The following is a 15469-nucleotide window of genomic DNA, read 5'->3' on the forward strand; positions in this document are numbered from 1 at the left end:
GCAGTTTTGGTTGTAACACTCATATATCATTCTCTATTTTATAAAATCAATTAAAAATTCTACAGAAAAAAATATGGACACCTTGTTTTCTAGCCACGAACTGTCAGGTGATCCTGGAACTCTCCAGCATCGACTGTTTGGGGTTGATTTACTAAAACTGGAGAGTGGGAAAATCTGGTGCAGCTGTGCACAGTATCAACTTCTAACTTTAGCTTGCTCAATTAAGCTTTGACAAAAAAAAATTCCAGTATCTATACCACCGCCATTTGTAAACGCTATAACTTTCACGTAAACCAATTAATTTACACGTATTGGGATTTTTTTTTTTTTTTAGCAAAGACGTAGCAGAATACATTTTGGCCTAAATTTATGATGACATTTAGATTTTTTTTAAATTTTTTATATTTTTTTATGATTTATAGCAAAAAGTCAAAAATATTGTTTTTTTTTTTTTTACTCAAAATTGTCGGCCTTTTTTTTTTAATAGCACGAAAAATTAAAAACGCACAGTTGATCAAATACCACTGAAAGAGAGCTCAATTTGTGGCAAAACAAAGGATGTAAATTTCATTTGGGTGCAGTGTTGCATGACCGCGCAATTTGTCAGTTAAAGTAATGCAGCGCCCTAATGCAAAAAATGGCCTGGTCAGGAAGGGGGGTAAATCCTCAGGAGGGCAAGTGGTTAACAACTGAACAGCCAAAACCCCTGATATCAGGTATATGCAGGCACAAATAAGTTAAATGATCATACAGGCTTCAACAGCGACAGCTCACCACTATAGTACGCAGTCAGGGCCTGACTACCAAAAACTAAAATATCATGTTTGGATAGACTGGCTTTTTAACTACTTGCCTACTGGGCTCTTTTACCCCCTTTTGTACCCAGGCCAATTTTCAGCTTTCAACGCTCTCACACTTTGAGTGACAATTGCGTGGTCATGCAACACTGTACCTATAAAGAAATTTTTAGCATTTTTTCACACAAATAGAGCTTTCTTTTGGTGGTCAACTCATTGGGGTTGATTTACTCAAGGCAAATAGTCTGTGCACTGCATGTGCAGTTGCTCCAGATCTGAGAGGAAGCTCAGCTGATTTATATTCTCATATCATGTGCAAGCAAATGTTTTGTTTTTTTATTTTCCTTGCATGTTGATTGGGTATTTTTTGCAAAGCTTTACCTCATTTACTAAGCTCTGGAGCAACTGCACTTGCAGTGCACAGTATATTTGCCTTTTCATAAATCGACCCCCCCCAGTTCATTGGACAGAGTTAGTGATTCTGATTCCAGTGAATGGGCTGGAGGCAGAATGATGACATAGGAAGCTGCAATGTTGAATAGGGAAATAGACGTGTCACCGGCCTGGCTATGCAGTGTGACAGATGTATGTGAATTACAAGAATAGAAGAGTAGTATTACAAGTTCCGCTAGTGCTAAAAGAAGTTATATAATTTTTAAATGTTTATTCAGCTGTTTGCCTGGAGCCACACTTTAATTAGTTTTTGTTCAAGATCTTGTTAAAAAAAATGTTTTATTGGTTTCATTGAAAAACATACATCCGAAGAGACAATTAGAAGAAAGAGGCCATGCAAAATGTAAATATAACAAAGCAAAGGGTATATATGGGGGGAAAAAAACTTAGAGATGATTAACAGTTCATTTGCAACTGGGCTAGGTAGGCACTTCCAATGAGATAATTGTGTGTAGAAAAAAATACACCCTAAAACATACAGATAAATCAAGGTAGCACCAGTGAGGTAGGCTATGGCTTTAAACTCAGAGGGATGGTTTAGGCAGGAGACAATAGAATACTATGAACCACTCTGAAAGAGAGACAGGGCCAGGGTAGTAAAGGTGCCCAGCGGAGCCAACTACCAAGTCTCAGACTCAGCTGTAGCGATGATACAGAAAGCGAAATATAGAGCCCAGGTTCCGGTGAGGGGAAAAGAAAGAGACGAGAATAGGAAAGGTCAGGGAGAGAAGAGGGTCCCTGGGGGTGGCGCAACCAAAACATATTGATAGATTAGGTATGCCTATGTGAGTGTGTCACTATTGTAAAAGCACCAACTCATCAGAGTCAGGGGGAAGGCAGTGTTTGATCCATGGCTGCCAAGTTGTCTTGAATTTCCCAATCTGGTCCTTTTCTAGAGCTTCCAGTTTAGCGTTTATTATGGTGCGATGCATTCTATGCTTGGTCTCAGCCAAAATAAAAGATGGTGATCTCTACACCTTGGCTATGGTCTTTTTATCAGCCAATCAAAGCTGGATAAAAAGTTTAGGTTGTCTGTGCGTCAAGGACGCTAGTTTCAAATTGAGAAGAGCAGTGGAGAGGTCTGGTTGGATGGTTACCTCAAAAAGAACAAAGGCTAGTGCAAAAAGTTCCTTCCAGAATGATTGGGCCACTGGACATTCTCACCAAATGTGCAAATGCGTGTTTAGTTCCGAACAGCTGCAGAAACAGAGGGCCGAGCTAGTTGGTGTAAATTTAATGATTCTAGCGGGCACTAGATACCATCTGGCCAAAACTTTGTAACTGGCTTCCACTGCAAAAACATTGGGCGAAGAGGATTTGCTAACTTGCCAAATCTCTGACCATTCAGCTGTATCCAATGAGCGGCCTAAGTCTTTCTCCCACTTTGCAACATAGGACGGGGTGCCTTGGTTAGGTTTAAAGAGAATTTGATTGTAGAGAGTCGAAATAAGGCTTCTGGCATGAGGGTCTTTAGAACAAATTCGTTCCAACTGAAAGAGATGAGTCAGTATACTATCTCTAAGAATGTAGGGGAAGTACAAATTTTTGATTGGTAGATAATGAAAGAGCTACGAGCGAGGGAGACTGAACGATTTGCAGAGAGTCAGGAAAGAGAGAAATTAGGTTGCATTGACCATTTTGAAAAAATCGATAAGATCCTTTTTGTTCCACGTATGGAAAGATGCAGGGCTATCCCAGGCTGGGAAGAAGGTTGGGATTTTGAGGAAAGAAAGAAGCGGGTTGTGCAAAGATTGCAAGCACACAGCTTTAAGTTTATCTCAGCTTGAAAGATGTTTAGTGATCGGGTTACATAAGAAAGCTCAGTCCGCTGGTTGGAGCCAAATTGAAATTAGCCTCTGTCAGTGGGTCACAATCAACCGATTCTATGGAAACCCACATTGAGGTTTCGCCGACCGCATGGTATTTAGGCAGGTGTTCTAGGTGGGCTACGTAGTAGTAGGAATAAAAGTTGGGAAGACCTAATCCGCCGCAGGGTTTGAGGAGATACAAGGTGGACTTGGGTATCCTTGGTTTAGTCGTGCCCCAAACATACGCCATGTCTCTCCTTTGCAAAATCCTCAAATAGTAGGCTGTGACAGGGACTGGTAAAACTCTAAAAAGGTATAAAAGTTTGGGCAATAAACCCATCTTTAAGACATTAATTTTTGCCTATCCATTTCGACATTAAGCCCATCACCTGTTTTAGCATCGGTGGGTAGTTGGCAGCAAAGAGATCAGTATGTGCAGCAGTTAGCTGTATGCCCAGATAAGGGAGGCGATAGCGAGTCTGTGTGAATGGTAACACTTCTTGGGCTAGGTGCAACTCTTCCTCAGTCAAAGAGATATAAAGTACAATAGATTTCTGAATGTTAATAGAGAGACCAGAAAGAAGAGCAAATTGGGTAAGTGTGGTCAGCAAATTTGGTGCCGATACGTGCGGAGATGATAAAAACAGCAGGATGTCATGTGCGAATAAGCATGTTTTGTGATGACCTAGTTCGTTTATGATTTTAGGGTCAGAGCAGATGTGTTGTGCCAACAGTTCGATAAGCAGGGCGAATAATAAAGGGAAAAGCGGGCAGCCTTGACGCGTGCCCCTTCCAATGTGAAATAGATCTGATTTGTAATTGGCATATTTGACATCCAGTTTTGGCGAGTCGTAAAGGGCTGAGACTCCACGCAAGAAGTGAGGACCAAAGCCGCACTTTTGCAAAGTATAGTGTAGGCAATAATACAGTAACAAATGCCTTTTTTATGTCTAGAGAAAAGTAGCAGAAGGGGATATGGCGTGTTTTTGCTGCATAACCTATTAACACACCTGTTTTTGTTCAAGATCATACCAGCCCCTATACCTTTATACAGTTAGGTCCATATATATTTGGACACAGGCACAATTTTAGATTTTTGTCAGGTATTTACCAAAACATATTCAAGCTATAGTTATAAAATGGATATGGTCTGAGAGTTCACACTCTCAGGTTTAATTTGAGGGTATGTACATCCAAACTGGAGGAAGGGTTTAGGAATTACAGCTCTTAAGAGTAGCCCCCCCCCCCTTTTTAAAGGGACCAAAAGTAATTGGGCAGTTGAATATAATCATAAACAAAATGTTCATTTTTAATATTTTGTTGAGAATACTTTACTGGCAATAAAAATCAAATATAATCAAGCGCTGGGTGACAATATGAAGGAAAAACGGGGGCTAGCCGCTAGCATGAAAGGTAAACCTCTAAAACCTCCAGAAGATAAATAGTAAACAATAAAATGCAGCACTAATTGCCATAATCAATTAAATCAAAATAAAATAAACAAGTAAAATGACAGTATGCATCTTAAAATTCAATAAATGAAAGTTCATAAATGAAAAAGTGCAAGATAAAATGTGACTTCTGTGAAGCGTCAATAAACTGGTACAGCAGAGTAACCGTGACTCATGTGGTGGTGAAACCGAGTGTAGATTACACTAGCCAGATAGATGCGGTGCTTGCGCATGGAGTATTTAAGACCTACTCCTGGTACTCTGGATATGGAACACTGGAAAGGTAGCGGTCATCTTTATTGTAGCCACCAGGTGTCATGCTTCCAGGATTAACAGAAGGCCTCCAGAAATGCCAATATCAGCCACCAGGGGGATCATCCCAGTCATCAGGTATTGGGTAGGCAGGATATGGTGAAAACCTTCAAAGGCCGGGGCTCCCATACAAAAAGAGCCCCAGACAAGAGCTTTGATAGTGTAGTAGGCTTTAATGAAGAATATTGCAAATAAAATCAAACACACTTACAAATTGAATCAAAGATGGCCGCCGGCTGTCCTATACAGGCCATGCGGTGTGGTAAAACAGCTGGGGGGCACCTCTTTTTGTATGGGAGCCCCGGCCTTTGAAGGTTTTCACCATATCCTGCCTACCCAATACCTGATGACTGGGATGATCCCCCTGGTGGCTGATACTGGCATTTATGGAGGCCTTCTGTTGATCCTAAATGCATGACACCTGGTGGCTACATTAAAGATGAAAGCTACCTTTCCAGTGTTCCATATCCACAGTACCAGGAGTAGGTCTTAAATACTCCATGCGCAAGCACCTCATCTATCTGGTTAGTGTAATCTACACTCGGTTTCACCACCACATGAGTCACGGTTACTCTGCTGTACCAGTTTGACGCTTCACAGAAGTCACATTTTATCTTGCACTTTTTCATTTATGAACTTTCATTTATTGAATTTTAAGACGCATACTGTCATTTTACTTGTTTATTTTATTTTGATTCAATTCATTATGGCAATTAGTGCTGCATTTTATTGTTTACTTTACTGGAAATGACTGCCTGAAGTCTGGAACACATGGACATTACCAAAGACTGGGTTTCCTCCTTTCTGATGCTTTGCCAGGCTCTAACTGCAGCTGTCTTCGGTTGTTCTTTGTTTGTGGGTCTTTCTGCCTTTAGTTTTGCCTTCAGCAAGTAAAATGTGTGCTCAATGGGGTTGAGATCAGGTGATTGACTCGGCCATTACAGAGTATTCCATTTCTTTTCCTTCAATAACTCCTGGGTTACTTTTGCAGTGTGTTTTGGATCATTGTCCATCTGTACTGTGAAGCGCCATCCAATCAACTTTGCTGCATTTGGCTGAATCTGGGCTGACAGTATATCTCTAAACACTGCAGAATTCATCCGGCAGCTTCTGTCTTCTGTCACATCATCAATAAACACCAATGACCCAGTGCCACTGGAAGCCATGCATGCCCATGCCATCACACTGCCTCCACCATGTTTTACAGTTGACGTTGTGTGCTTTGGATCATGAGCTGTTCCAAGCCTTCTCTACACTTTTTTCTTAATATTATTCTTAGTTTTGTCTGTCCAAAGAATTATTTTCCAGAACTGGTCTGGCTTTTTTAGATGTTTTTTGGTAAAGTCTAATCTGGCTTTTCTATTCTTCAGGCTTATGAATGGTTTGCACCTTGTGGTGAACCCTCTTTATTTGCTCTTGTGAAGTCTTCTCTTGATTGTAGACTTTGACAATGATACGCCCACTTTCTGGAGAGTGTCCTTCACTTGTCTGGATGTTGTGAATGAGTTTTTTTTTTACCATAGAGAGGATCATCCACCACTGTTGTCTTCCGTGGACGTCCATGCCTTTTTATGTTGCTGAGCTCACCAGTGTGTTCTTCTTTCCTCAGAATGTACCAAACTGTTGATTTGGCCACTTCTAATATTGCTGCTATCTTTATGATGGATTTGTTTCATTTTTGAAGCCTTACAATGGCCTGTTTCACTTGCATGGACAGCTCCTTTGAACACATGATGTAGGCTCACAGCAATAGATTCCAAATGCAAATACCACATTTAGAATCAACTCCAGACCTTTTACCTGCTTAATTGATGAAGAAATATCAAAGGAGTAGCCCACACCTGGCCATGAAACAGCTTTTGATTCAATTGTCCAATTACTTTTGGTCCCTTGAAAAAGGGGGGGTGGCTACTCTTAAGGGCTGTAATTCCTAAACCCTTCCTCCAATTTGGATGTACATACCCTCAAATTAAACCGGAGAGTGTGCACTTTCAGCCCATATCCATTATATAACTATAGCTTGAATGTGTTTTGGTAAATACCTGAAAAAAACTAAAATTGTGCCTGTGTCCAAATATATATGGACCTAACTGTAGGAGGAAAGTTTTAAAACTATAAAAATATATAGTACATGACTTTTAACAATACAGTCATGACCAAAAATATTGGCACCCCTGCATTTTTGTCAGATAATGCACTACCTTGCCCAGAACAGTGTTGCAATTACAAATGTTAGGGCATTCTTATGTTTATTTCTTTTGTTTTTATTGGTATGACACAAAAAAGTGGAGAAACAAAAAGCCAAATCTGACACATTCCATGAAAAATCCCAAAAATGGACTGGACAAAATTATTGGCACCCTCAATTTACTATTTGGTAGCACACCCTTGGAAAAAAATAACTGTAATCAATGGCTTCCTGTAACCATCAATGAGTTTCTTACACCTCACTACTGGAGTATTGGACCACTCTTCTTTTGACAACTGCTTCAGGTCTCTCAGATTGAAAGGGTTCCTTTAATCAACTGCTGTTTTGGGATCTCTCCACAGGTTCTCTATAGGATTTGGATCTGGACTCATTGCTGGCCAGTTAAGTTCTCTCCAGCATTTTGTCTTAAACCATTTCTGGGTGCTTTTTGACGTGTGCTTTAGGTCATTGTCCTGCTGTAAGGCCAATGACCCTTGATGGAGATCCAACTTTCTCACACTGGGCCCTACATTGCACCCCAGAATCCTTTGATAGTCTTCAGATTCCATAATGTCATGCACACAGAGTCAAGACATCCAGTGCTTGAAGCAGCAAAGCAACCCCAAAACATCAATGAACCTCCACCATGTTTGACTGTAGTGACTGAATTCTTTTCTTTAAAGGCTTCATTGCTTTTTCTGAAAACTGTAGAATGATGGGCCTTACCAAATAGCTATAATTTTGGGAGAATGTGCTGTAGACAGAGGAAGCAAAAGGATTTTGGCTTTCCTTTATGTAGGTATTGGCAAACTCCAATCTGGCTTTTTTATGTTTCTGTGTCAGCAGTGGGGTCCTTCTGCGTCTCCTACCATAGCATCCCTTTTCATTCAGATTGCGACATATATTGTTACCTGTACCTGAAGGGCAACTTGAATTTGTCTGAAAATTGCTTGAGGTTCTTTATCCACCAGTTGAACAATCCTTCATTGCAATTTTGCAATCTGTTAAATGATACAGGAGAGTTTAATTACAAATTACAGGAGCATCACAAACTTGGAATTAAATTATTTCTTACATATTTGAGAAGGTGACAAACATTTTGTCCAGTCCATTTTCGGACTGTGTCAGATTTGGCTTTTTGTTTCTCCACTTTTTTGTGTCATGCTAATACAAACAATCTCTGCAGAGGTGGGTGTGTAGGGTGACCTTTTCTCACTAACATATAACAATTCCCAATTAGAAATGTAGCAAATACATTTACTGTATTTTATTTTATTACACTTTTGTTTTCTAGAAACGTGGGTATGGTGGGTGACATAATCATCCTCCTGCAGTGAATCAGCCAACAGTTGCCTCCCACAGGCCTGTGACTTGTGCAGTTACAGTCAAACATACCACTCTTGTCCAACTATATGATCTGAAATATAGCAAAGTCCAGTGCCTAGTATTGAAAAAAAAACAGGAAGGAAAGAAGAATTTCTGTATTTTTAGATTAAAGGTTCACAACATTCCCATATTAGGGAACGAGAACTAGAGAACAAAAACTGCATCTTGCTTCCAAGATCATTTTATGTGCCAGACTATGCACAAAGAACTATTATGAAACCCTTGTTAAGAAGAGCTTTTACCATTTTCATGTAAATAACTCCTGCATAGTTGAATCATGACAGGTGTACTGTGATGTGTGTTCACACAGGCTGATACTGATCACTAAAACAAGAGACGTGGGATTTTTAGGCCAGTGATTGATAACAGTGATTAGCCTCCCTGGCGGTAATCCCAAGTGTGGCTCGGGGTTAATTTCAGTACCAAAAGCGGTAACCCCGAGCAACACTCAGGATTACACTGCAGCGGTCCCTTGAGCCTTACTTTGTCCCAGGACCCTACAAGGTCCTACCGCTGTGTCGCCCGGCCATCTCCGTTGGCCGATGCCGGCATCCATCTTCTGGGTTCCGTTCCCTGCAAGCGTCAGGATGTACGGTGGGCAGAACCGGCGGAAGATTCAAAAAAGTAAAAATTTGACATACACACAATACACTGTAATCTGTTAGGGATTACATTACTGTATCAAACCATTTCACATACATTTTGTCCCGAGTGCTTTGTCCTGTGCCCTGCCTACATTGTTACTATTCTTTCTGCCTGGAAACTGAGATACATCCATGGCATCCAAAAAGTGACCCTTTAGGTCAAAAAGCAGTTTTAGACCAGCTAGAGAACAGCGATAGTAAATTAGAATCACTTGCAGAATTGAGCGATAATGATTTGTGGGGAAATTCGTCATCAGACACTAAAAACTATTCTGCGACTTTGCTCAGTGATGTGCGAACTTGGCGCTCTATTTCAAATTTCAGTGTTTTTGGTTGAGTACATTATTGAATTAAATTTATTATTATTATATTATTTTTTATAATTATTTATTATATTATTTATGATTTCGTGTTTCAAACTTTATCATATCGGGATGTTTACTAGACTCTTGTTTGGACAGATTTAAGTGAGTTATTCCTAAAAATTACAGTCCTACAATATAAAAGAACACATTTCCATGCAAAAAAATCTACCGCTTGGGCATTCAAAAATATTGATTAGTTAGACCGTCAGGGAGGTTAAGAAGATAGATCATTTTCACCCCATTCGCACCTCTGCGCTTTAAAATGCTTTTAAAACACTTCTAATTGTACATTAAAGCATTGGTTTTGCGATGAAGGTACTCAGTTAATACTTATCTGTCCTGTTGTCTCTGCCACCAGTCTTTACTGTCACATGGTGTCAGATTCATGTGCTAACTTTAATCATGCTTTCAGATGTGTCTGATGCTCGGTCCTCTGGCTCAGCTTTAGGTAAGTTTTGGCAGACTCCAGTCTGGCTTTTTTATGTTTCCGTGTCAGCAGCGGAGTCCTCCTGGATCTCCTACCATAGCGTCCCTTTTCATTCAGATTGTGACGTATAGTGTGAGCTGACACAGATGCTCCCTGTGCCTGAAGGTCAACTTGATTTTTGTCTGAAAGTTGACCGAGATTCTTTATCCACCAGTTAAACAATCCTTCATTGCAATCTTTTGATCAATTTTTCTTTCATCCACGTCCAGGAAGATTAGCTACAGTGCCATGGGCTGTAAACTTCATGACAATGTTGGCACAGTGGACACAGGAACATCAAGATCTGTTAATTGATACAGGTGAGTTAAATTATAATTTACAGGAGCATCAAACTTGGAATGAAACTATTTGTTACAATTTTGAGAAGGTGCCAATAAATTTGTCCTGTCCATTTTTGGGGTTTTGCGTGGAATGTGTCAGATTTGGCTTTTTGTTTCTTCACTTTTTTGTGTCACACCAATATAAACAAAAGAAATAAACACAAGAATGCTGAAACATTTATAACTGCAACAATTTTCTGGGCGAAGTGGTGCATTATCTGACAGAAATGCAGGGGTGCAAATATTTTTGGCGATGAGTGTAAATTTCTGTAATTGGGGAATTTTCTAAAAGCACAGTTCTAGGTGTAAAACGGCTACAATTTTTAGTGTTTATACTATGGGGAACTACATAACTATAGCAAGCAAGGTGTTTTGTGAAATACACAAAAATATTGGTAAAAGCTGGATAAACTATCTCTAAATAGGTTTGGTTTTGTTCCCTCTCATACGGTTAGCATCAGTGCATATTTTCTGCACTGCCAACCAATGCCTCATGGTAATAATGACCCTAACAGTGACCACAGTTTTGTGAAATATGCTTTGCAAATGAGCAGATTTGATGATATTTGCAGCGAACCAGAAACTGGCACAAACATTTTATGTTCTTTTCATTTAATATGTGGTTAATAACATTCAGTTAGCCTTTTAATCCTAGAAATGGATATTGTAAAATAGATTTACCCTCATTTTATGTGTCCAGTGTTCATTACCACACATATGTACGGATCTGCTGCCAAATGGAAAACAAACAAGACTGTAGCTGTGGTTGCAAGATTGTCCCCCCTGTAAGTCCAAAGAAAAAACACCTTTTCAAGGATTTGTAAGCATTCCATGGTACTTTAGATTCAGTACAGGTCAGGGTACAGCTTCTACCTGCCTGCTAGTAAACCATGGAATACTGTACACCACTCCCAATCCTGTTACACCAGTTGGCTGACATTGTTATCCAAGCATAAATATAGAAACAATCAGAATAGAAAATCACAATGCTTTTGACAATATTACATCCAATTGTCCCTATAATACGCTGCTAAACATTGCACCTACTAATTTTAGTAATTACTAGACATTGGTGCGTTACTATAATTGTCTGTTCAACATTGCAGTTGTGGCATTGTGCAGTCATACACCCTTGTGGCATAGTGCACTCTCTGCAGAGGTGGGTGTGTAGGGTGACCTTCTCTGACTAACATAAATTGCATAACAATTCCCAATTAGAGATGTACAGTAGCTCATAGATTTACTGTATTTTATTCTATTACACACTTTTTTCATTTTTAGAAAAGTGGGTATGGTGCTCATCCTCCTGCAGTGAGTCAGCTACCAGTTGCCACCCACAGGCCTATGACTTGTGCAGTTACAGTCAAACATACCACTCTTGTCCAACTATATGATCTGACATATAGCAAAGTTCAGTGCTTAGTATAGAAAAAAAAACAGGAAGGAAAGAAGAATTGCTGTATTTTTAGATTAAGGTGCCATGCACACTGCAGCTGATAAACTCATGTTTAGGAGCTTTTCTGCATTTTTTTCAGCAGTCCCTGAACTCTCCCTAATGTTTTCTTATGTGTCCATGTACACATGGTTGTTTACAGTCTATTACAGGCAGTTGAGTTTACAGTCGTTTTTTTGGAACGCAACAAACTTGCGTTCAGGAGTAGATTTTATCAGCATTTCAAATGCAAAATGCTTGTAAACGTGGCTAACCGCGTTTATAAGCGTTTGCGTTTGGAAATTTTTTTTAACTCTTCCATTTCCAGATGCTGTCCAGAACCTTTTTTCATCATGAAAAATTGCATGCAAAGCATTTTCCTGTTACTCAAATGGACCTGGTATACCATACTTTGAGGTTTCGCATGAAAGAAAATATGTTGGACACTGCTGCAATAATTTCTGCACAGAAATGAGCTGGAACACATCCAAACACCACAAAAAAAAGACAGGTAATCTCAACACATACTGCTCTCTCTGCTTTTGCTCTCTCTATTTCTCTCAAAATGTCTGAAGTAGTTACCGTATTTTTCACTCCATAAGATGCACTTTTTTTCCCCAAAAAAAAGTGAAGTCGCACGATTTCAAAATCGGATGACATGCCAATTTCAGTTGCGATTTGCAAGACATCTGACACAGGTGTCTATGCAAATTGCAGCAAAAGTAGTGCATGCACTACTTTAGAAATCGGTTGGGCTCCAACAAAGTCGGAACCGCACTGATATGACCGCTCTAATAGTGGACAACAGGGTGTGACTTGGCATACGATTTGCAAGTCGCCTGGCATGCAAATCACACGCCAAATCACACCCCAAATCACACCCAATGTGACCGGAGTGTAAAGTTACTTTATTGGTTCTGAAAACAATTAACGAAGCCAGGCCAATAAACGTAATGTTCTGTTGTCACCAATCTTTACTTTCAGTTGGTGTAAGATACATCTGCTAACTTTATTCATGCTTTCAGATGTGTCTGATGCTCGCTCTGCTGCTGGAGACTGTGGATCATTTTGCCGGCCCTAACTAATGTGCATAGGGGTCAGCAGGATAAATCACAGAGTTCAGGAGGGACCAGGCATCTGACACTCCCAGACGTGAGATTCTTAAGGATAGCAGGACCTCTGCAACTAGGTGAACCCTGGCTGCATGGGCAGTGGGAAAGGTAAGTGAAGCCCAAATCTGCCTCAATAACACCCTTTCAGTGGGTCCTCCTACAATGCAAGGGTTAAATGCCCATATCTGCCTAGGGTTAGAGGTAAAAGCTGTAACATCTTTTTCCTTACCCCAGTAGGCTCCCTCAGTCTCTACGATTGATCCCTTGCAGCCTCCTCTCTAAAGTGCACCCAGGCTCGATTGTGCACTTAACTCTTACACTTACAATGCTGGACTACCAGGCCTCATGCACACTGCTTCTCCCAACTCACATTTTTGGAGCTTTGGGCATTTTTTTGCTAAAGCCCCTGAACTCAACTCAATAAAAGCTTCTGTGTCCTTATACACATAGGCATTTACCAGAGTTTAGAGGCAGTAAAACAATCCTCTCCCAAACACGGAAGAATAGTGTTCAGGAGAGCAGCGTTTTGGTAGAAAAACACTAAACACAACAAAAATGTGTGTAAACGCGTGTTAACACTAGTCACATTTAGCACTTAGTATTGTTTCATTTCAATGGGCAGAATACATTATTATTCTAGCCAATTAAATGAATAAACACCTTCATTTGCTTGACGCAGTACACGTGTTTACCAGCATCAAGCATTTCCCCGGTAAACCTTCCCCTTCATTATTTTTTCCTGTTCGAATCGTTCCCTTGTCATACATCCCGCCCACTATACCTCCCTTTTTCTCATATAACCCTCCCATCCATAATGTATCATATGCTTCACAAAGGAACGCACTGGTCTATGCCAGACCTTGCGCATGCTCAAAAGTGCGTTGCACTTTTATGACGTCAGACGCCACTGCTCCGGACTTCACAGTGGGCTATTGCAGCGGTACCACCTGGTGCTCTCCTCTCTCTACAGTGCTCCCCACTGTCCTACCTTGACATACTTACATTGCGGTTAACAACATTGCGATGAGGCGGTCTGGACATCCTTCTAATATGAGCCTGTTTGTTACTATGAATATGTGAGTTGCCTACTTACTTTTTAACTATTAAACTTGTAATACAGTCTACACTCAGAGGCGCTGTGTTTCTTCCTCTGTTTCTCCACATTAGAGTCTGCTTCACTTTACTGCTACCTGCCCGGGCATTCAGACTGTTTATCCGTCACTCCACCATTGGATTCCCTATCCAATTAATTTATTAAGACTATATGGACTGCATATTCCATGCGCTTTTTATTTCCCTGTACACACCAAGATTAACCCTACAAAATAAAACTGAGCATGGGATTCTAATCCTTTCTTAGGTCCCTTTCACACCTACTGTAACGCAGTGGGATGCATTTTCGATTGCACTCCAACTACATAGACAGTCAAAAATCCTGGCTATCCTGTGGACATAGTTCATACCACTGCAGTGCAGTGAAGCGCGTGCAAACGCACTACAACGCATCACAGTGCACATAGAAGCTCAACAAAAGAAAGAAAGAAGCAGTGACCTCACAGGTCAAATGCAGACAGAAAGGTGCACGCCAACTGCATGTAAACGTGTGTCAACAGCATGTAAAACACGCATGGAATGCCTGCATAGGTACAAGGGAAAAGCGCGTGTTTACATGCAGTTTCTGGTGTGAATGGGCCCTTACGCCATGCAAAACAAAAATGTTTAAAAAATAAATGCAACCAAGAAAATACGGGAGACTTTTGGGAAGGGGGTCAGTAGAGGAAAAGAGCAGAGCAGTAGAGGTAAATGGAAAGCTGAGATCAACTTAGTTCTGCAGTATACTTGGATGTACATTGCTGATCTTTATTTAGCATGAGTGCTCCTGCTCACCCATTGATGAGTGCTCCTGCTCACCCATTGATGAGTGCTCCTGCTCACCCATTGATGAGTGCTCCTGCTCACCCACTGATGAGTGCTGCTGCTCACCCACTGATGGGTGCTCCTGCTCTGCACTGGGAGCCTAGCATGACACTCCACTTGCATTAGAGTAACATATTGTTGTGTTGGTATTCTTTAAGCAGTACTTGAATCTTTCTTCATTGGGGAAAATTGAGGATTTAGACAAAGTGTAGTTCGCTTTTCAATGGTGCTATAAGACAACAAATCATTTGTTACAAAAAAAGGTGCAAATTGAAGAAGCCATATTTTGGCAACATGCTTTGTCTGTTCTTACATTCTATGTGTTATTTTTTTAATTAAAAACTCCACTTTGGTAGAATACTGTGTAGTGTTGTGTGATAGCAGTGACATTTCTCACAGAAATTACTTGGAATGTTTCTATCATTTTTAGGTATAGCATTCCATGTGCATAATCTATAAGGAGAGACCAAAAAGAATTGTTGCCTCATTTTAGCTGCTGCATTTTTATATTTGTTAAGTGCTCATGTATTTGACTATTATAAAATAAAAGGGAATCCTTATGTTCTTTGGCCTGATTTTTTTTTGCAAAACAAAACCATTATAACTGTGGAAGTCTGTTTTAAGTGCTCCAAGCTGAACTTTGTGTAGACAGATAAGTACACAACTTACATTCATATACTGTACATAAACTTCTTTAACTGCCAGAAGATGTACAGTATAGTTGTGTTCAGTCAGCCTTGTGATCCAGGCACCATAGTCTGGCTTATTGGCAGCTTGGCTACCAACCTACCCTCAGC

The 15469-nt window shown here is 40.3% G+C and overlaps 1 long non-coding RNA gene across 1 annotated transcript; it reads left to right on the forward strand.

The window, feature by feature from the left end:
- Nucleotides 1-5503: 5503 nt before the first annotated feature.
- Nucleotides 5504-15232, forward strand: LOC149457594 (uncharacterized). The gene is made up of 2 exons (XR_016313602.1): nucleotides 5504-10190; nucleotides 15103-15232. It is a non-coding gene; the product is annotated as an uncharacterized LOC149457594 (long non-coding RNA).
- Nucleotides 15233-15469: the final 237 nt, after the last annotated feature.

This window comes from Staurois parvus, unplaced genomic scaffold (assembly GCF_062004578.1).
Source record: "Staurois parvus isolate SC_StPar_1 unplaced genomic scaffold, SC_StPar_1.0 ptg000312l, whole genome shotgun sequence".
Classification (NCBI taxonomy): Eukaryota; Metazoa; Chordata; class Amphibia; order Anura; family Ranidae; genus Staurois; species Staurois parvus.